Source organism: Hevea brasiliensis, chromosome 16 (assembly GCF_030052815.1).
Source record: "Hevea brasiliensis isolate MT/VB/25A 57/8 chromosome 16, ASM3005281v1, whole genome shotgun sequence".
In the NCBI taxonomy this organism is placed as follows: Eukaryota; Viridiplantae; Streptophyta; class Magnoliopsida; order Malpighiales; family Euphorbiaceae; genus Hevea; species Hevea brasiliensis.
Genome location: NC_079508.1, coordinates 4,073,807 through 4,097,548, shown reverse-complemented (window position 1 = coordinate 4,097,548; position 23,742 = coordinate 4,073,807).

Below are 23,742 nucleotides of genomic sequence, written 5' to 3'. Positions count from 1 at the left end.
CTTCTTCTAGCTTATACCTGATCCCACCACACAATGGCATAGTCATTAAACTCCACAGCAATTAATTTCACCTTCTTTTCTTCTATATAGTTACGGCAATCAAAGATCAAGTCCACTTGCCTCTCCCATTCTAGGTAACCATCAGGATCATTTTTGCCATAGAAGGCTGGAATCTTCATTTTTATGCTCCCTACATTGCTATCTTGTCTCTCATGGTCATTTCTTCCCCTTTGGTAAGCATTCGGCCTAGCCTCCCACTCATCATCCCTTTGCATTCTTCCTTCTCCTCTTCTTGCTCCCATGCCTCCCCCCCTAAGTGGCCTATATCCTCTACCTTCTTGCTGGTAGGTTCAGTCATGATGCTCAAATTCATCCCATTCCTCCTCATCTGGATCATATTGCCAATATGGTTCATAAGGTTCTTCTCTCTCATTTTCTCTCCTACCTCTCCTATTTCCACCCAAATTTAACCTTTGTACACCTCCCTCATTGCCCCTTTCATTTCTGCCTCTATCCACACTTCTCCTTCTAACTTCAGCCCTAAGCCCTTCCATTGAATCTTGCAAAGCATTCAATGCTTATGCAATTCTATCAAATCTTTTCGCTATAGCCCTCCTATATATGGTTTCACTCCTATTTCCCTCAACTTCAGTTTGAATCTCTATGTCATCAGCAACTTCCCTTTTTCGACTAGTATCTTCTTGGTTCTAATTATTAGACATTTTAATTCCTACAAATTAAATCTGGTTAGTAGTAAATGGCTCACCCTCTCAAGTGTTTAGGCACTCAAAATTAGGCTTTTACCCCCTTTTTTTTTATCTCTCACACTTTTGCCTTTTACCACATAAGTGTTCTTGAACCAAATTCCACTTTTTAACTCAAATTTTCTTAAGTTATACTCAAGAACAAGACAAATTGAAGAAATTGTAAGGTGACACTGGAATTGAGAAATAACTAAACTCCAAATTGGAATTAGATGCAAATTAGACACACTCAACAAACTCTAGGCTCTGTTAAAAAAATGTCCTTAATGTCAATTCAAATTCCAATTGCATATTAGGTCTTCAATGGTCCTAAAATGCTAAGTCCAACAATTTTCAAATCTCCAAATATGTACTAAGTCAATTTGGCTTTGAATATATATATATATATATATATATATATATATATATATATATATATATATATATATATATATATATATATATATATATACTTTTGTCTTCATAACACTAATTTTGCAATCAGGAGTTGTTTAGTGCTCCTAATTCAAGTGTTTCACTTTCTTTTGTTCTTTTGATGCCAAGGCAGAATATGGCAAGATATTTTGTTCAAATTCACAAATTCAGCTCTTTGTGCCAAAAATGAGTCCACAAATTTCTCAAGTACAAAGTTTTCCAAAAGCAAAGTTTGTCACAAGTTCTCACTTTCAAGTTCCAGCAACATCTTTTCCACCAACAACTTACAAATTCAGTTTTAATACTAAAGAGGCAAATAAGTTAAGAATCAGCTAAGGCTGAAGGAATACTTAACAAACAATAAGCAAAAATGTGACAAATGTATTTTAGACACTTAAAAACACTAAGAACCAAATGATAATATTTCAACCATAATCAGCTCAAAACTGAAATTTTGGTTCTTAGAGTTTTTAAGGAGTTTTTGTTAGGACAACAAAGAACCAAGTAACAATGAGGAAAGTAACAGGTACTGACTCACAAAAACAACACAAAGACACAAGAATAGAGTTTTAGCAAAAGAACTTCAACAAAAACTCAAGGACAAGTTGGTTTAGGTTCTGCCTTCAAGAAAGCTTAACCCTTTCTAGCACCAACTCAAAAGAAACACCAGAAATGACGAAGATGACACTTAAATTAGTCAACTTACTTGGTTGAGGAAGCCAAATGCTCTTATACCACTTGATATGGACCTGACCGAATGGAGAAGAAATGGCTAGGATTTTCGATCAGCATGTAGGATCTTTTCCAGCAACCAAGATTTGTTCCACAATAACTCAAACACCCATAAACCTCACCAAATACACCACAACACTAATTTGACGAAAAGAAAACTTGAATATATTACTCAACAAAACATATTACAAGGGTCAATGGCACTTGAAACACAAAAGCAACTTCTACTGGAGTTTCTCAAGTATAAGCCTAGGAAATTACAAGTGACCAGCTTGCAATTAATCTAAGTTCTTGGTGGAACTTAGCAAAGATCATAAAATACCTCATCAAAATGAGTTTGGCCAAAGCCTACAAGCACCAGCAATGGTGTTCTTGTTCTCTCAAAAACCTGAATTTTGAGTCTGAAACAAAGAAAGAAGAAGATGGGGGATAAATACCCCAATCAAATAAAGCACAATAAAGCCTAATGATCTATGCATGGTTTGGTTAATACTTAGTTACATACCATAAATGTTCAAATTAATAATCCACAAAAGGAAGTCCTATTTTCTAAAGTCAATCACATCAATTCTCCATCAGGTGGTTTGGTCAGAAATGGTTAAAGTGCTTTTCCTTTATTTGCCAAAAGTTGGATAATGTCTTCTTGCACCCTCTCTTGCTAAATGGGTAAAGTATGTGCTGGAAGTGGTTGGTAAGCATCTGCCCAAGTGCCTCCCCTTGCCAAATCACCATCCCATGCGGCTGCCACATCTCCCTTGGTCTGCCATGTTAACACCTATGTGGCTGCCACATGGCAACCCACTTGGCAATCTCCAAAATGGTTTCCAATGCCCTCAGATGCTCTTGAAGCTTCTTGGAGGTGAATTTGCATAATGATCAAGCTTTCCCCTTGAGTTGGGCCCTCCATAGTCGAATGCTTCAACACCATAACTTGGATTGCCTTAGCCCTTGATCTTGTAATGGCTCCCTTGAATTGAGGTGCCTTTAGATCCACTGCGATGTCCTCATCACAACCTTTTAATGAAGTCTCTCAATTTCCTAGAAAGTGTAATTAAGTCAAACCATCTCCTTTTTGTCTTCCCAATGTCATTAAGACTACACATAAAAGCTTTTTAGCTTTTAACCTTTCTAACCTTACTTTCCTATTCATCTTCTTCCTTTTACAAATTTTCCTATTAATACCACCATAACCAGAAACTGCATTTTTTTAGCGAATCTCTTATCCTCATCAACCAACACCCATATTCCCTCATTAAATCACAATACCCATAAACACTTTTCTTTCCATCTCTCTTTTCCTCTCTTTTTCTTCCTTTCTCTCTTTTTCGATGTGCCTCCCTTTATCGTGCGACTTGCACAACATCACCCATTATTCAACCTGATGAGCACTCTTAGGATGCCAAGAAACACAACATCTAAATATTGGAACCAAGATCTTTAATCATCCAAACAAGGCAGAATTTCAGATTGAAAACCCAAGTGTCAATACACAAATAGTAACAAGCTAAAGCATATTGATCATCAAAATAAGACTAGCAAGGGGTTCATGCTGCTAGAATCCAAGTTCTTTCAAGAAACATGGAAGAAACATAGAAGAAACTCAAGCTCCAGTAATGGAGTTCTCTCCCTAATGCTCACACTTAAACTAGAAAAAATGAAGGCTGCCAATACAATCTGAATATCTTGGGTTATATATAGCATCTCCAAAACCCTAAAAGTGTGCCAAAACCCTAAAAGTGTGCCAACATGGCTAAAAAGACAAAAATGCAAGGCTCATCCATCAGATGGGGCGTCTCCATAGGGGGGGGGGGACCATTTGGGACCACTTGCTTTATGGCAGCCCTTTATGTAGTGGGGACCATAAGGTGGTAGCAACACTTTAGGTGGTAGCAGCCTTTTTTTAATGTAATGGGGACCAATAAAAGGTGTCAGCACATGGCAAATCCAAATAAGCATAAGAAGCCCCTCCAATCCACTTGGCCGAATGGTCTTGTGCCAAGTCATGCTGATGTGGCGAAGTTACACTGATGTGGCGCCACTTGTCAAGTCTCCCATGCCAACTTGTGTGAGAACGATCCACCTAGATTCCAACAATATGCAAGAAAGTCCAACATGGCAATTTTGATCCCCTTTGTGCTCACAATGCTCCAACACCAATGCTTGCAGCTCTCTAGCTCTGGCTCTGGTGATGGGTCCTCTAAATAATGGCATAGGCACTGGTGCTTCTTCATCATCCCCTCCTCCTTTGAAAGAATTCGTCCTCGAATTTGGTCCTGCATCAATGCAAGGGGAAAGATCAGTAATGTTAAAAGAATTGCTAACACCATACTCACCAGGTAAATCAATCTTGTATGCATTGTTGTTGATCCTTTCTAGCACTTTGAATGGACCATCACACCTTGGCTGTAATTTTTACTTTCTTAGGTTTGGAAACCGCTCTTTCCTTAAATGCACCCAAACAAAGTCACCTGGTTCAAACACAAGAGGCTTTCGGCCTTTATTAGCATGAGTAGCATATTGTGCATTTTTCTTTTCAATTTGTAACCTAGCTTGCTCATGCAATTTCCTAACCAAATCTGCTTTCTTTTTACCATCAAGACTATTAATATGATCAACGTCTAATGGTGTCAATGGATTAAATCCATACACAATCTGAAATGGTGAAAATCCGGTAGAAGAATGCACTACTCTGTTATAAGCAAACTCAACAAAAGGAATGCAATCTTCCCAAGATTTCAAGTTTTGTTTAACCATCACACGTAATAAAGTAGTTAAGTTTCTATTCACTACTTCTGTTTGTCCATCAGTCTGGGGATGACAAGTAGTTGAGAACAACAGTTTAGTACCTAACTTACCCCACAACACCCTCCAAAAGTGACTTAGGAACTTAACATCTCTGTCACTCACTATAGTCCTAGGTATACCATGTAACCTGACTATCTCCTTAAAGAACAAATTGGTTATGTATGTGGCATCATCTATTTTGTGACACGGTATGAAGTGTGCCATCTTAGAAAATCTATCAACAATCAGAAATATAGAATCATGACCTCTCCTAGACCTAGGCAAACCCAAAATAAAATCCATAGAAATATCAGTCCAAGGTTCCTTAGGAACAGGCAAGGGTGTGTAAAGACCATTTGGCATTACTCTAGACTTTGCTTTCTTACATTCAACACACCTAGAACACATTCGATCAACATCTTTCCTCATATGTGGCCAAAAGAAGTGTTCTGGCAATATGTTTAAAGTCTTAGCAACACCAAAATGTCCCATCAAACCACCACTATGTGACTCCAAAACAAGCAAGTCCCGCATAGAGCATTTAGGCACACATAATTTATTCTCCTTAAACAAGTATCCATCATGCCTATAAAATTTCTGAAATGCACTTTTCTCACAAGCAGCATATACATTACAAAAATCAGCATCATTAATATACAATTCTTTCATGAACTCAAAACCAAGCAATTTAGCATCAAGTGTAGACAAAAGTGCATGTCTCCTAGAAAGTGCATCAGCAACAACATTCTCTTTTCCTTGCTTATATTTAATCACATATGGAAATGACTCTAAAAATTCAATCCATTTAGCATGCCTTCTACTCAACTTATTTTGACTCTTAATATGCTTCAACGATTCATGATCCGAATGTATGACAAACTCTTTAGGCCACAAATAATGTTGCCAAGTTTCCAAGGCCCTAACTAATGCATACATCTCCTTATCATAAGTAGAGTAATTCAAGGCAGCTCCATGCAATTTCTCACTAAAATATGCTATTGGTCGTTTCTCTTGCATGAGAACTACACCAATTCCTACACCACTTGCGTCACATTCAATTTCAAAAGTCTTATCAAAATTTGGCAAACTCAACAAGGGTGCAGAACACAATCTATCTTTAAGTTCAGAAAATGCATGTTCATGTTTCTTTTTCCACTCAAATGCAACATTCTTTTTCACCAATTCATTCAAAGGAGCAGCAATTGTACTAAAATTAGGCACAAATCGCCTATAGAAACTAGCCAATCCATGGAAACTCCTAACCTCAGACACATTCTTAGGAATTGGCCAATCTCTAATGGCTTTGATTTTCTCTTCATCAACCTGTACACCTTTACTACTTACAACAAAACCAAGAAAAACAACCTTATCCAAGCAAAATGAACACTTTTTCGCATTCGCATACAATTTCTCATTTCTCAACACATCAAAAACAACTCTCAAGTGCTGCAAATGCTCGTCTATGTTACTGCTGTAAATCAAAATGTCATCAAAATACACAACAACAAATTTTCCAATGAAATTCCTCAACACATGATTCATCAAACGCATAAAAGTGCTAGGAGCATTTGTGAGCCCAAATGGCATCACCATCCATTCATACAACCCATATTTAGTTTTGAAAGCAGTTTTCCACTCATCACCAATTTTCATTCTTATTTGGTGGTAACCACTTTTCAAATCTATCTTAGAAAACACACTTGCACCATGCAACTCATCAAGCATATCATCAAGGCGAGGGATTAGGTGTCTATACTTTACAGTGATTTTATTGATGGCTCTGCAATCCACACACATGCGATAACTCCCATCCTTCTTAGGCACTAGCAACATAGGTACAGAACATGGGCTCATGCTCTTCCTAACATAGCCCTTCTCCATAAGCTCCTCCACTTGCCTTTGTAACTCCTTTGTTTCTTTAGGATTTGTTCTGTATGCTGGTCTATTCGGTATTTGTGCTCCAGGTACCAAGTCGATCTGGTGCTCAATCCCTCTAATAGGTGGCAATCCTGGTGGCAACTCATTGGGGAAGACATCTTCATATTCCTGTATAAAAGACAAAGCATCACTAGGCAAATGTGAATCAAGGTCAGTAACACATAAATTAACCTCCTTGTACATAAGTACGCAAAGAGGTCTTCCTGAATGTAAAGCCTCTCTAACTTCTCTTTCCTTCACATACAAACTCATTCTCTTCTCTCCACTATCCTTTTGCCCCGAGCTTTCCTTTTTCTCATTTGCTCTCATTTTCTTTTCTTTTGTTTCTCTTTTTCTCTCTTTTTCTTCTCTCTTCTCTTTCTTTTCACTCTCATCCAGCTCGGCCTCTCTAAGTTTTTCTCTCCAAGTTTCTTTCTTTTCTTCAATGGATCTAAGAATCCTTATTTGATCTTCATGCACTTGAGCTGGTGTCATAGGAAGCAATGAGTATGTTCGACCTTCCTTAGTGACCGTGTACCTGTTCTTTCTACCATCATGCACAACACTTCTATCATACTGCCATGGACGGCCCAACAAAAGATGCGTAGCAACCATAGGCACAACATCACAAAGTACCTCATCATTATACTTGCCAATGATGAATGGCACCACCACCTGTTTTGTAACCCTCAACTTCCCACAATCATTCAACCATTGTAAGCCATATGGTTTTGGATGTGTGGTAGTAGGCAAACCCAAATTGTCCACCAAGAGTGAACTAGCCACATTACAACAGCTCCCACCATCTACAATCACACTACACAACTTGTCATTCACCAAGCACCTAGTATGGAAGATGTTCTCCCTTTGCATTTCATCACCACACTCCATACTCACTTGTGCACTAAGTGTGCGCATGGTGACAAGGATATTGCCATCCATAGGTGGCTGATCTCCCTCATCGTAGCAATCATCCTCATGCTCATCAACATTATCAGATTCTTCCTCCCTTTCCTCTTCACTTTCTAACTCTCCATTTTCCCTAACAACCATCACTCTTTTATTTGGACACTGTGAGGCATAATGTCCATTTCCCAAACACTTAAAACACTTCAATTCTCTAGTCCTAGTAGGAACTCCCTTGTTCTTCTCCTCTACTTTCTCCTTTCCTTTCCATTCTTCTTTCTTGAATTTGGGAACTTCTTTCTCCACCCTTGAAGGAGCAGACCAATTTGACTTCCAATTACTCTTAGGAGCCAAATGGTTGGCTGGTGCATATCTAGCCACATTTTTCCTTTTTAGTTGCTTCTCCACTTTAAGTGCCATTTGTAGCATATCCTCCACCTCCACACAAGGTTGCAGCTCCACAATATTAGCAATTTCAGGATTTAACCCATTTAAAAAGCGAACCATTGTAGCTTCCCGATCCTCCTCAACATCAGCTCTAATCAACGCTATCTCCATGGCCTTGTAGTATTCTTCGACACTTTTAGTACCTTGAGTGAGTTTTTGTAACCTTTGAAGCAACTCTCTGTGGTAGTAAGGTGGCACAAACCTGTTTCTCAAGATTCCCTTCATTTCGTCCCATGTCTCCACGGTTCGTTGCCCATTTCTCCTCCTCCTACTCAACAACTGATCCCACCATACAATTGCATACTCTTTGAATTCTACAGCTACTAACTTCACTTTCTTTTCTTTAGAATAATGGTGGCACTCAAAAATCAACTCCACCTGTCTCTCCCACTCCAAATAAACATCTGGATTATCCTTCCCATGAAAAGGTGGAATTTGCATTTTTATACTAGCTAAATTCCCATCAACTCTCTCCTCATTCCCATCTCTATCCCAATGATCACCGAACCTAAAATTTCTGCCACCCCTTCTTCCCCTAGGCCCTCTACCCCTAGGTGGTCTATACCCTCTTCCACTATAATGGTAGTTGCCATAGTCATAAGCTTCATCATACTCATCATCATTCCATTCAGCTTCTTCATACCCTTCATTCCTATGTTACTTGAAATCTACCTTCATTTCTATTCTGATTTCCCACATTTGCTCCCCCATCATTCCTCCTATTTCTATCTTCTCTGTCCCTTCTCATCTCTTCCATAAACCTGGTCATCTCATTTTTCATTCCCCTCAATACATCCAATTCATCTCTGAAGTCATTCATTTGCAAATTCATCCTTTCAAAGCTTTGTGCTACGGATTCTTTAAAAATTCGATCATCAGGAAACTCCCTTTTTTCTTTATTACCTCCACTACTACCACTTGTCTCTTGGAATTGAGACATGATTTGGCTGCAAGAAAACGAAGTTAGTAGAAATGGCTCACCCTCTCAAGTGTTTAGCTCAAGTGTTTTCGCACAAATTTCAGGCTCTTACCCTCTTTTGGCACTCACACACTCTTGCCTTTTACCACTCAACAGTTTGCTTCCCTTGTTCCTTTGGGAACTAAAATTCACAAACAAGCACAAATACTTGCTAATTTTATAAAAAAAACAATCAACAAATGAAACTGGAAGAAATGAAATAGCAATAACCAGAAAGTGTGACACTAGAGCCAAAGAAATGGAAGACACCAAAAGTAGAAGCAAATGTGAACTAAATGGTATGATTTTTGAAAACTGTATGAGAGACAACCCAATAGAATGATATCAAGCTCAAACTTCCAATTTCATAGCCAACTTTGCACAAATACCAGCAGTTCACACAATTAACCAAAAATATGCAATAATTTTGGTTCACCACACAAACGAATATATTTTGATCTGAAATTTGGTAGACATGGGCATCCCAATACTGACTAACTACTGGTAAAATTTTAGGAGTTTCTGGATGAGTTTACTAGGTGAACGAAATTTGACTAGGTCTACTGCAAAATTTTGGTTCGGTAGGCAAACAATGTCACAAAACCCTGAAAATTGACACAAAAGCTACTGAAATGGAGTATAATCAGCCTGCAAAATTTCGGAGCTTTCTGGGTTGGTTTGGTGTGTTAACTCAATTTGATCAGGTTTGCCGCAAATTTTGGTTCGATATGCAAACAGTGGAATTTTTACATCAAATATGGCATGTGAGGTGTCTAGTAATACCCAAAGATGTTGGTAGATTATCAGGCTCAAATTCAATGTTTAACTTCACAATTCACAACTTCATCACTTATGTCAGCTTGTCAATTTTTTTTTCAGCACAACACAACTTAGCTTACAATCCAATCTCCTTTTCTTTTTTCTTTTTTTTTATACTGATGCAAAGGATAAAAATTGCAGAATCAACTACTGATACCACTCAAGTATTTTGGCAATCCAAATCAAGCTCTACCCACTAGCACACAGGCACATCCCAAGCATTAATTACCCAATTTAACATACTCAGACTTGATATCATATAACTCAAGAGGCAAATAGCTATTGTCAAAGATAGGTTTCAGCTTGATTAACTCTAATCCTACAAACAAACTCAAGGAAAACAAGATGAACAAGAGATTTAATCTAAGATTAAGCAAAATCCTACACTAAAATTAAGACTGCCAAGTTTCAGCTAGCAAGAGTTCAAACAAAAAAAGAAGAAAAATCAGTACCCTAAAATGCAGATTTGATTTGGCTACAAAGAACAAGGTACTAGATGATGAAACTAATAGATATCTAAAGGTCCTACAATGGCTGACTATTATAGTTAACCAAAGATAAAAGAAAAAGAAGTTTTAATGGATAAATACCTTGTTAGATGCCAAGGCTCTGATACCAAAATGATGAGCACTCCTAGGATGCCAAGAAACACAACATCTAAATATTGGAACCAAGATCTTTAATCATCCAAACAAGGCAGAATTTCAGATTGAAAACCCAAGTGTCAATACACAAATAGTAACAAGCTAAAGCATATTGATCATCAAAATAAGACTAGCAAGGGGTTCATGCTGCTAGAATCCAAGTTCTTTCAAGAAACATGGAAGAAACATAGAAGAAACTCAAGCTCCAGTAATGGAGTTCTCTCCCTAATGCTCACACTTAAACTAGAAAAAATGAAGGCTGCCAATACAATCTGAATATCTTGGGTTATATATAGCATCTCTAAAACCCTAAAAGTGTGCCAAAACCCTAAAAGTGTGCCAACATGGCTAAAAAGACAAAAATGCAAGGCTCATCCATCAGATGGGGCGTCTCCATAGGGGGGGGGGGGACCATTTGGGACCACTTGCTTTATGGCAGCCCTTTATGTAGTGGGGACTATAAGGTGGCAGCAACACTTTAGGTAGTAGCAGCCTTTTTTTAATGTAGTGGGGACCAATAAAAGGTGTCAGCACATGGAAAATCCAAATAAGCATAAGAAGCTCCTCCAATCCACTTGGCCGAATGGTCTTGTGCCAAGTCATGCTGATGTGGCGAAGTCACGCTGATGTGGCGCCACTTGTCAAGTCTCCCATGCCAACTTGTGTGAGAACGATCCACCTAGATTCCAACAATATGCAAGAAAGTCCAACATGGCAATTTTGATCCCCTTTGTGCTCACAATGCTCCAACACCAATGCTTGCAGCTCTCTAGCTCTGGCTCTGGTGATGGGTCCTCTAAATAATGGCATAGGCACTGGTGCTTCTTCATCACAACCAATGACCCTATCACCATTGTTCAATCAATGACCCTTACCACTACTTCTTGATATCATTCTTGGTGCTTCACCGATCGTGGGACTCGCCATCAGCCTTCATAGGAGATTTGTGTGCCTACTTGACCATACCCAACATGATTTAGGTACTTCTCAATTTTGTTTCCTTTATTTCATGCCTTCTTTGTACCATTTCATGTCTCTAATAGCCATTTCTTGGCATTATAAGGACTAGGTCTTGTCTAGGCATTATTAATTTGTTGCAATTTTTAAGAAATTTTAGAGAAATTGCAGGTACCTTGAATTTTGCTATTTTGAGACTGAATTTGGTACTTTTGTGGTTTGAACTTTATATGTGCACTTAAGATGTAATGGGTACTCTGTTGATGTTGCATTTGTCTTCAGATTTTTTATACTATGAAAATGTCATTTACAGCACCTGCCATAGCACTTGCTACCTCCTCTAGTACTGTGCTTGCTACCACACCTAGCACAGTACCTGCCATAAGTACTAGTGTGGTAAATCCTCTAGTAATATCTCGCCTAAGTACCTCTATTATGAGATTTAGCACTTCTTCTACTCTGATAGTTTTCTCACATCCCAACTTCCCAATGTTTAGCATCAGCCCTGTTTCCATAATTACTAGAGTTAACTTTTTTACTACACTTGCACTTGAATCTGCATTGCAGCTGTTGAGTTGTGCCATTTATTGTATATTATACGTCTATGTTTTCCTATAGGTTGTGTTTTGTTGCTTTCCCAAAGATTGACCTTAAAATTTATAGGGCTAATTTTCCATACCTTCCTAATGCTGGGGAAACTATGTCAAAATTTTTCCTGATCAGGTGTTATTCCATGATTACAAGTACTTCTTTGTGTTTTTCTTCCACTTCATTCAGTAGCTCTTTAGGTGATGGTCTTTTTATAACTAGTTCTTCTATGATAGTGAGTATTCTCACCTCACTTCTCACAACTCTTATGTTCACTTCCTTTGGTGCTTTTTGATTATCTTTAATTTTCCTTTAAGTTTTCTTTTGCAAAACCTGGGTGTAGCCAATGTTAGCATTGGCCCATTACACTCTGCTACTGATTTTCCAAAACCTCCTTTCCCACTAGGCTAGACTGATGAATTACTTACTTGGAAGACTCTAAAAGCCATTCCCAAATCAAGGGGAATTAAAATCTTGGCCTAGATACATACTGGGGTGGGCTGAATGGATTGACAAGCTATCATCAATATACTTAGATTTATGGAGAAAAGTTATCATTGAGAAATTCATTTACCTGATCAATTTTGCACCACCATTCTGTCCTAGATTTATCTCAAGTTCTCTTCACCTTTGGTCCCGCACTTACAACTCCTTCATCCTTCCTATGGAACCAATATCCATCACATTCAAAGACATCCATATGTTGACCGACCTACTAGTCACTGGGCCAAATGCACCTAGCTTAATTAAGAAACTTATCCCCAAGTTTTAAGCCTAAGGCATATTCACCTCCTATAGTGCTTTGATTTCCTCTTTGACTGGCACCACTAATGTTAATCACATCATATTCATACAATGCCTCATTTATAGGTATTTATTCTACCCTGCATCTTACTAACCTTCTCTTGAGTTCTTACTTTTTCACTACATAGTGACTGGTGGTGAGAGTGCCCTGGGAAGCATGCTACTTGGTTTTATTTATCAAGTTCTAGCTCAAATGGTTCATGACACTCCTTTAAGCAAGGTGAATGGGAGTTTTTGGATAGTTCATATATGGCTCTTCTCTTATTTCCCTCGGTTGGCAAAGTCTACACTAGCTTCTTTAATCGAGACCTTTGGGTCTCAAGTTGTTCCTTCCACTTATGATTGGAGCATAGAGCATGTGCAACAATTCTTCCTTACCCTCTCATCCAAAGATTTTTATGGCTTTACACTGTTCAACTATATGGAAGAACTTACTCAACTACAGTTGCCATTATGGTTGAATGAAGCTAATGTGCCATCAAATGAAACTACCATCCTTGGACTAATTCAGGGTATTCCTACTCCTATTCCTACCTACAACCTACTTGGCAAGGATAGGATTTCTTTCCCTCGGGACCAAGTTGTTCTCTAGTCTTACAGTGACTCTAGGCTCCAAAGATGGCACAGTTGTGTTTAGTTCCCTCCTCTACTTCCATTGCTCTCACCTTTCACAACTGGTAGACTCACAAGTTCCAAGAGGCCATAATGGTTTAGATTTAGCCAGGCAATCCTTTATTACCTTTCCTTTTTCTCTTTATTTATTCCACACTCCTAACATAACACTTTTCCTTTTACAGGGGCATCGCTTGTTTCCCACACCATCAAGAAATAAAAGGTGGCTCTTCTGTAGCCCTCCACTCTTGTTGCTAAGAAAGAAAAATCAACAGTGAAAAAGTTTAGGCCCAAGAGATGCATGTTGACTACACTCAAAGTGTCAAAAAATTAGATGCTGAAGGTAAGCTCCTGAAGGCAATGCTTTCTCAAAACAATAATGTCAAATGCTAAAATGAAACCTATGTCTTACTGAGTGTGCTAAAAATTATTTCCTTGGAAAACAATTTCAGCTAGCTAACAACTTAGGAAAGTGCTGGTGATGAGAATCAAGCTACATCCACGCCAAAGGATTTCATCCAAGGTCCAATTACTAGAGCTAGAGCTAAATCACTTCAGAATTTAATTTGTGAAATCATAAGGAGCAAGGATTATAAGCTGGGAATGGCATGAAGAAAAATATAAAGGATTAAATTTGGTGAAAATTATGCTTGGAAGTGACCAGGTGTCATGTGGAGCATTAGATTACATGGAATAACCTGTGGACATGCATGCACCAGATCCAATCCATGTACATGTATCTGCTGGCACCTTTTTCAAGGAATATTTCTTGCTGTTATAACCACCTCTCTTTTGGACTTAAATGCCCTTACTTGCTGCTGTATTAAATTTACTTTTTGTAAGGAGTTTTTAGTCTTTTGATAGATTAATTTTTGTTTGGAATTAAAGCTCCTTACAGCTGTTACTAAAGTAGGGATATTTTTGTCTTTAGCATTGAAGCCAAGAGGCTATAAATACAAGTGTAATGAGAGAGTGGAGGACACACTTTGAATATTAATGAAAGATTGTTTCTGCTCCTTTAGTGAGTAAATTGGCTGTTGCCTTTGTTCTTGTGAAGCTCATTAACTTGCTGAGATTTCTATCTTGCAAGGTTTAATGTGCATAATATTCTTGGTTTATTCATTCTCCATATGAATTAGGTCAAGAATCCAATTTCTGATATTTTCTTTGAATTACACAACAATCTGATTGTGTTGGTTCAAAGAATCAAATTCATACATCTTGATTTGGTGCTTTCCATATTGTTCATTTAATTCTTGAATGTGGGTTTTCAAGTTACCAATTGCTTGAAGGTTTACATCAGTTTTGGTATCAGAGCAAAGGGACGTCCAAACAAGGTAGATTCTCTATTTGCTTCTTATTCTTTGTGTTTGTTACCTTCTTCATAGTTGTTGTTTGGCTCTTGGGGTTTAGTTTGACCTGTTTGTTTAAAAATTCATTTTGTTGAGTTTGTCTTAGGGTTTTGGGTTAATCAAGCCAAAGCCATTATTCTAGCTATCCATCTTGCTTCCTTCATTTTGATATCAAGCATGAGAGATTATTTGGGTCATTGAGTTCGACTTACCAATTTGGCCTGAAACTGTACCAGCATTATTTGGGTGTGTTTAAGACGTTGGGTATAGATTTTGGGGGTTGTTTGATATTGTTTGCCTGTTGAACCAAAATTTTGCGGCAGACCCGATCAAATCAAGTTCACATAGCAAATAGACCCAAAAATTCCTGAAAATTTACAGGGTGTTTATACCCCATTTCTGTAGTTCCCAAATTAAATTTCAACTTAAAATTCGTCCGTTTGTGTGGGGAACCAAAATTTTGCGGCAGAATTGATTAAAATAAGTTCACATAGTAAATATACCCAGAAATTTTTGAAAATTTTCCGGGTGTTTATACCCCATATCAGTAGTTCCAAAATTAAATTTCAGCTTAAATTCATCCGTTTGAGTGGGGAACCAAAATTTTGCGGCAGACACGATCAAATTAAGTTCACATAGCAAATCAGCCCGAAAATTCCTAAAAATTTACAGGTTGTTTTTTCCACATTTGAGCTATTCTCAAATTAAATCTCAGCTCAAAATTTAACCGTTTGTGTGGGGAATAAAATTTTGCGGCAGACAAGATTAAATTTGGTTTACATAGTAAACCTGTCAAGAAAAGCCTGAAATTCTAGCAGCAATTAGTTAGTACTGGATTGCATTTGCCTTCTCAATTTCAGATCAAAATACACTCGTTTGCTTGGTGATCCTAAATTTATGCAATTCTTAGTGTATTGTGTGAACTGCTGGGGTAATTGTGATAAGTTGGTGGCAAACTTGGATATTTAAGCTTGATATCTCTTCTTTAGGTTTTTTCTTTTCCAGCTTACTACTCTTTTATTTTGGTGTCTTCTTTCTTGATTCCTTATTGCATTACATTTCCATACTTGAACTTTTCTTTTCTTGATTTCTTGAGTCACATTATTGCTTTTTTTACTCGTTTTGATCCGTCACGTTCAAGAATTTTATTGTGTGTTAAATTTTTGTGAGTACAGTCTTGGTTTGAGTTACTTGAGTTTGATAAGAACTTGTGGACATAGCCAAGAGAGGTAAAAGGCACAGAGTGGTGAGTTCATAAGAGGGGAAAAGCCTTGTTGAGTTAAACACGAGTGGAGTGTCCCCTGTTGAGTGTAAACACGTAAGGGAGTGAGTGAGGTGTTTTCTTTACACTAACCATTTTCTTGCAGGTCTGAAAACATGTCTAGAAGGGGTGATGGTAGTGAGGGGGAAGGTGAAAATCCATTCTACATGCAGGCTGTCAGACAACAATTTGAAAGAATGAATGTTGTGTGCAATGGAATCATAGATAGGTTGGAAAGATTGGAGCAAAGAGATAGGCAAAAAGAGAGAAGGCCAAATAGGAGGGATCTTGTACCTCCAATAGTTGAATCTGATGAAGATGAGGTTGATAACTATGATTTTGAGGTTGAAAGACCTAGGTGGGGTAGGTATGAGAAAAGAGCTGAAGATAGGAGGAATGGGGATAGGAGGATAAGAAGAGAGGAAAGAGAGACGAATAGGGTAGATGACAATATCAAAAGTATTAAAATGAGCATCCCTTCTTTCCAAGGGAAAAATGATCCGGATGTGTATCTAGAATGGGAAAGGAAGGTAGAAGCTGTGTTTGATTGTCATCACTATTCAGAGGAGAAGAAAGTAAATTTAATACAGCAGCAAGTAAGAGCATTTAAGTCCAAAAGAGAGGTGGTTATAACAGCAAGGAATATTCCTTAAAAAAGGTGCCAGCAGATACATGTACATGGATTGGATCTGGTGCATGCATGTCCATAGGTTATTCCATGTAATCTAATGCTCCACATGACACCTGGTCACTTCCAAGCATAATTTTCATCAAATTTAATCCTTTATATTTTTCTTCATGCCATTCCCAGCTTATAATCCTTGCTCCTTATGATTTCACAAATTAAATTCTGAAGTGATTTAGCTCTAGCTCTAGTAATTGGACCTTGGATGAAATCCTTTGGCATGGATGTAGCTTGATTCTCATCATTATGCTTTGGTATGGTGGGATCAAGTGTTGATTAGTAGAAGGAGAAATTATGAGCAATCAATTGCAACCTAGGGTGAGATGAAATCTTTAATGAGAAGGAGATTTGTTCCTAATCATTACTATAGAGAGCTACATCAGAGTTTACAAAGATTGACTCAAGGTTCTAAAAGTGTTAAAGATTATCATAAAGAAATGGAAATTGCTATGATTAGAGCAAATGCAGAGGAGGATAAAGAAGCCACCATGGCCAGATTCTTGAATGGGCTAAATAAGGAGATTGCTCATATTGTTGAGTTACATCACTATGTTGAGTTGGAGGATATGGTCCACATGGCTATGAAGGTAGAAAGGCAACTTAAAAGCAAGTCAAAATTTGGAGGAAATGCAGGTACTTCTTCATCTTGGAAGTCTAACTGGAAGGAGGAGGATAGGGAAAAGGCTGTTAACAACTATAAGAAAAATGAGGAAAAGGAAAAGAAGGTGGAGAAGAAATTTGTAGAAAGTAAAGGAAAGGAGGTTGCAACTACTACCCGAAATAGAGATATGAAGTGTTTTAGGTGTTTGGGCAGTGGACACATAGCTTCTCAATGCCCTAACAAGAGAGTCATGGTCATGAGAGAAAATGGTGAGATAGAAACGGAGGAGGAAATTGTGAGTGATTCCACATCTTCAGGGGAGGAGGATGCAAAGGTAGAATATGCTACTGAAGGAAGTGCTCTAGTGATTATGAAAGCATTAAATACTCAAGTAAAGGAGGATGTTGGTGATGAATTGCAAAGAGAAACAATTTTTCATACAAGGTGTCTTATCCAAGACAAAGCTTGTAGTGTCATCATTGATGGGGGAAGTTGTGCCAATGTTGCTAGTACTATTTTGGTGCAGAGATTAGGGTTGAGGACTTTGAAACACCCTAGACCCTATAAATTGCAGTGGTTGAATGAATGCGGTGAGGTGAAAGTAACAAAACGAGTGCTGATTTCCTTTGCAATAGGAAAGTATCAAGATGAGGTTATGTGTGACGTGGTTCCAATGCAAGCTGGCCATTTATTACTTGGCCAACCATGGCAATTTGATAGAAAGGAGATCCACGATGGGTATAAAAATAGGTATTCTTTTGAAATGAATGGAAGGAAAATCATTTTGGCACCTATGACACCAAAACAGATTTATGAAGACCAAACAAGGCTTAAGCAAGCAATGGGTGAGGTAAAATCAAGAGTGGCCGAAAAGAGAGCAGAGAAGAAAAGGAGTGATAAGAAATTGAGTGAAAATGTTGTGAGTGAGCAAGACAAGGATGGTTGTGAGGAAAGAAAAGACAGTAAAGAAAACATTCCAAGAGTGCTTGAAAAAGGTGAATCTTCGGCGCAAAAGGAGAGCTGTGCAGAAAGAGGGGAGAGAAAATTAAGCTTGTATGCTAAAGGAAGAGATGTGAGGAATGCCATGTTTTCCAACAAGCAAATGTTATTAATTGTGTTTAAGGACTCTTGTTTATCCACATCTGACCTTGACCCCAATTTGCCTAGTGTTGTTGTCTCCCTTTTGCAGGAATATGAGGATGTGCTACCTGAGGAGATGCCAGCTGGACTACCACCTATTCGAGGGATTGAGCACCAGATTGATTTTGTACCTGGAGCAATTATTCCCAACTGTCCAGCCTATAGAACTAACCCTGAAGAAACCAAAGAATTACAAAGGCAAGTTGAGGAATTGCTAGCTAAGGGTTATGTGAGAGAAAGTATGAGCCCTTGTGCTGTACCCCTCCTTTTGGTACCAAAGAAAGATGGCACATGGCGCATTGTGTGGATTGTAGGGCGGTCAACAAAATCACTGTAAAGTATCGCCACCCTATACCTAGATTGGATGATATTTTGGATGAACTTTGTGGTGCTTGTGTGTTTACCAAAATTGACTTGAAAAGCGGATATCATCAAATTCGCATGAAAGTAGGTGATGAATGGAAGACTGCATTTAAAAAAAAGCATGGACTATATGAGTGGTTAGTGATGCCTTTTGGGCTAACTAATGCTCCTAGCACTTTTATGAGATTGATGAATCATGTGTTGCGTGCTTTTATTGGAAAATTTATTGTTGTTTATTTTGATGATATATTGGTTTACAGTAGAGGCATGAATCAACATATGCATCATTTAAGAGCTGTATTCGATGTGTTAAGAAAGGAAAAATTATATGCTAACTTGAAGAAATGTTCATTTTGCATGGAAAAGGTTGTCTTTTTAGGATTTGTCATTAGTGCTAATGGTGTTGAAGTCGATGATGAAAAAATTAGAGCTATTAGAGACTAGCCCACTCCAAAGTGCATCCAAGTGCGTAGTTTCCATGGACTAGCTAGTTTCTATAGAAGATTTATTAAGAATTTCAGTACCATTGCAGCACTATTGAATGATCTTGTCAAAAAGAATGTTAATTTTGTTTGGGAACAGAAACAAGATGATGCTTTTCACAAAATTAAAAACATGTTATGTTCCGCTCCTGTGTTGGCTTTACCTGATTTTTCTAAGACTTTTGAGATTGAGTGTGACGCATCAGGTATAGGTATTGGAGCCGTTTTAATGCAGGAAAAGAGACCAATAGCATACTTTAGTGAGAAGCTTAATGGAGCAGCTTTAAACTATTCTACATATGACAAGGAGTTGTATGCATTGGTACGTGCCTTGGAAACATGGCAACATTACCTTTGGCCAAAGCAATTTGTCATCCACACAGATCATGAGTCATTAAAGCATATCAAGGGGCAAAATAAGTTGAGTAGGCGTCATGAAAAATGGGTTGAGTTCCTTGAGACCTTCCCATATGTGATTCAATACAAACATGGGAAAGAAAATGTGGTGGCTGATGCCTTATCTCGAAGGTATAACCTTCTTGCCCTTCTTGATGGAAAGTTATTAGGATTCGAATATGTGAAAGAATTATATGCTGAAGATGATGACTTTGCTAGAGTCTATGCAGCTTGTGAAAAGAATGCTTTTGAGAAGTTTTATAGGCATGATGGATATTTGTTTAGAGAAAATAGATTGTGTGTGCCTAAGAGTTCCATGCGTGAATTACTTGTGAATGAGTCTCATGCTGGTGGATTAATGGGTCATTTTGGTGTTGTCAAAACTTTAGATGTATTGAAAGAACATTTTTATTAGCCGAATATGAAAAGAGATGTTGAAAGAGTATGTGTTAGGTGCATTGTGTATGCTAAGGCTAAATCTAGAGTTTTGCCACAAGGTTTGTATACACCTTTACCTACCCCTAGTGATCCTTGGGTTCATTTGTCTATGGATTTTGTGTTGGGATTACCTAGGTCTAAACAAGGCCATGATTCAATTTTTGTTGTTGTTGACAGGTTTTAAAAAATGGCACATTTTATTCCATGCCATAAAACTGATGATGCTACAAATGTTGCAAATTTATTCTTTAGAGATATTGTTAGGTTGCATGGCATACCTAAGAGTTTAGTTAGTGATAGGGATGTTAAATTCCTTAGTCACTTTTGGAAGGTTTTATGGGGAAAATTGGGCACCAAGTTGTTATTTTCCACCACTTGTCACCCACAAACCGATGGTCAAACTGAAGTAGTAAATAGGACACTAACTACTCTTTTGCGTGCTGTGGTTAAGCAAAATTTGAAGTCATGGGAAGATTGCATTCCACTTGTTGAATTTGCATACAATAGAAATGTGCATTCTTCTACTAGCTATTCTCCATTTGAAATTGTGTATGGTTTCAATCCTTCAACTCCTTTGGATCTTTTACCTTTGCCTGTGAACGAGCTTGCTAGTTTAGATGGAAAAAGAAAAGCAGAATTGGTGAAGAAAATCCATGAACAAGCCAAGCTTCAAATTGAAAAGAAAAATGAAAAATATGCTAGTCAAGCCAACAAAGGAAGGAAGGAAGAAAAATCCATGTTCACTTGCGCAAAGAAAGGTTTCCCTCTCGAAGGAAATCAAAATTACAACCAAGATGTGATGGACCTTTCCAAGTGCTGACCAAAATTAATGATAACGCCTACAAAATAAACCTGCCCGGTGAGTATAATGTCAGTGCCACCTTCAATGTTGCTGATTTATCTCCTTGTGTTGATGCAGGAACAGATTTGAGGACGAATCCTTTTGAAGCGGAGGGGAATGATGAGAATTAAGCTACATCCACGCCAAAGGATTTCATCCAAGGTCCAATTACTAGAGCTAGAGCTAAATCACTTCAGAATTTAATTTGTGAAATCATAAGGAGCAAGGATTATAAGCTGGGAATGGCATGAAGAAAAATATAAAGGATTAAATTTGGTGACAATTATGCTTGGAAGTGATCAGGTGTCATGTGGAGCATTAGATTACATGGAATAACCTGTGGACATGCATGCACCAGATCCAATCCATGTACATGTATCTGCTGGCACCTTTTTCAAGGAATATTCCTTGCTGTTATAACCACCTCTCTTTTGGACTTAAATGCCCTTACTTGCTGCTGTATTAAATTTACTTTTTGTAAGGAGTTTTTAGTCTTTTGATAGATTAATTTTTGTTTTGACTTAAAGCTCCTTACAGCTGTTACTAAAGTAAGGATATTTTTGTCTTTAGCATTGAAGCCAAGAGGCTATAAATACAAGTGTAATGAGAGAGTGGAGGACACACTTTGAATATTAATGAAAGATTGTTTCTGCTCCTTTAGTGAGTAAATTGGCTGTTGCCTTTGTTCTTGTGAAGCTCATTAACTTGCTGAGATTTCTATCTTGCAAGGTTTAATGTGCATAATATTCTTGGTTTATTCATTCTCCATATGAATTAGGTCAAGAATCCAATTTCTGATATTTTTTTTGAATTACACAATAATCTGATTGTGCTGGTTCAAAGAATCAAATTCATACATCTTGATTTGGTGCTTTCCATATTATTCATTTAATTATTGAATGTGGGTTTTCAAGTTACCAATTGCTTGAAGGTTCACATCAGTTGGCGTGCCAAATACTGAGTGTATTAGCTATGCGCTTTTTGACTTATAATCAAACAATTGTGGGAACCCAAATATATTGAACGCAGTTTTTTGAAATCTCACAATAGGCCAAATGGTAAACTGAAGGAAATTGTATTGAATACTTGGAAATTGAGTACAAAGTTTAGAAATTAAAGTTAAGGCTTGGAAAATTAAATAACAGATAAAAGTTTAGAAATTAAAGGCAAAGGCTTGGAAAATTAAATAACAAATAAAATAAAAATAAGTAAATTGTTGGAGTCTGTTGTTAAATTGATTGGTTAATTGGTTAGAGTCTTTCTCGAACCAAGCGCCAAACTATTTATCTTGCTGGACCTTGGAACCTCCAAGAACCTGCACCTTTTCATACTACACGTCTTAGTAGTTCCCCATATACCTCTCCCATGACCTGACAACTTCTCATAACTTCTCTTACAAGTTAATAACTTCCTCCATTACATACATGATAACCACCCAAAATAATTAATAAATATTTATTTATGGTCTTATAATTAAATTAATATAATAAAATTAATTAAATTAATTTCATAAAAAATTAATTTAATTAATCATAGGACTAAAAATAATTAATAAGTTAAATTAATTATTTTTGGTACAAACACTATTTGAAAAAAAAATTCATGTTTTTAATTTTAAATTTTATTTATTTACTTTTAGCCTGTGTTTTAGACAACGGATAATATTTATGTGCTAATCATACTCTAATTTTTTAAAAAAATTAGGCTTTATTTATTTCACAGAAAATAACTTCATATGAAAAATATTTTTATAAAACTTTTTTTGTAAATGTTTTTCATGAAAATATTTAACATTGTTTAGTTGTAATGTAAAACAAATAGTACATATTTTGTCATGTATATATAAATATTTTCACATTACTAAAAAATGATTACTTTTATGAAAAGATGCAGTCATTTTTTTTTTTTAAATTACTTAGTTTTTCTATTGACTAGTAAAATATTTTTCGTTAATCCATTTTTTGAGTACTCTAAATATTAGAAAATACAAAAAATGCTTTTCAAGAATTTCCGCAAAACAAATTGAGGCTTAATTACACAATATTGAATGTTACAACTGCCTAATTGAGCTAAATTCAGACCATTGACTTTAGAGATAAAGTTGAAGGGTTAATTTAGGTATTTGGAGCCTATAAAAGCTCAGGAGATGTTGGACAGGTACCCAAAAGTGTGATTTACTTTTCAAATATTTTGATTCAATAAATTGACCACAATTAAAAAAAAATACTTAATGATAATTTAAAAAAAATTAAAAATTTCACTGAAAAAACTATTGAGATTAGAGAAGGAAAAACTTGGTTTCAAATTTATAGAAAAGAAATTTTATTATTCATTACAAATAAATTCTTGTAAAAATAAATTAAAGGAGACTAATTTATAATTTATCTCCAACTAAAACTATGCACGAATAAAGTTCTCATTAACTTACATATCCAATCTGCAACATTGTAACGGATATTTGCTGCATCCTATAGAAATTAATAAATTATTATTTATTAAATAATTCAAGAAACTTCTCTACCAAAATTATGACAAAGATAAATCAATAGTGAAACTTCTTAAACTATTTAATAAAGAATAATTTATTACTTTGCTTCAATATGCAGCAAATACCTATTGAACTTTTGCAAATCAGACATACAAGATTATATATGAAGACCCCATGCAACAAGGCCTTTGTTAAATTTATATTTGAAGCAAATTATAATTTAATTTTTTTAATCTATTTTTAAAAATTAAATGATTTATTTAATTTATTTTTTAAAATTTAAAGAGCTTATTTATCTATTAAGAGCTTATTTAATATATTTTTAAATTTTGAAATATTTATTTGATCA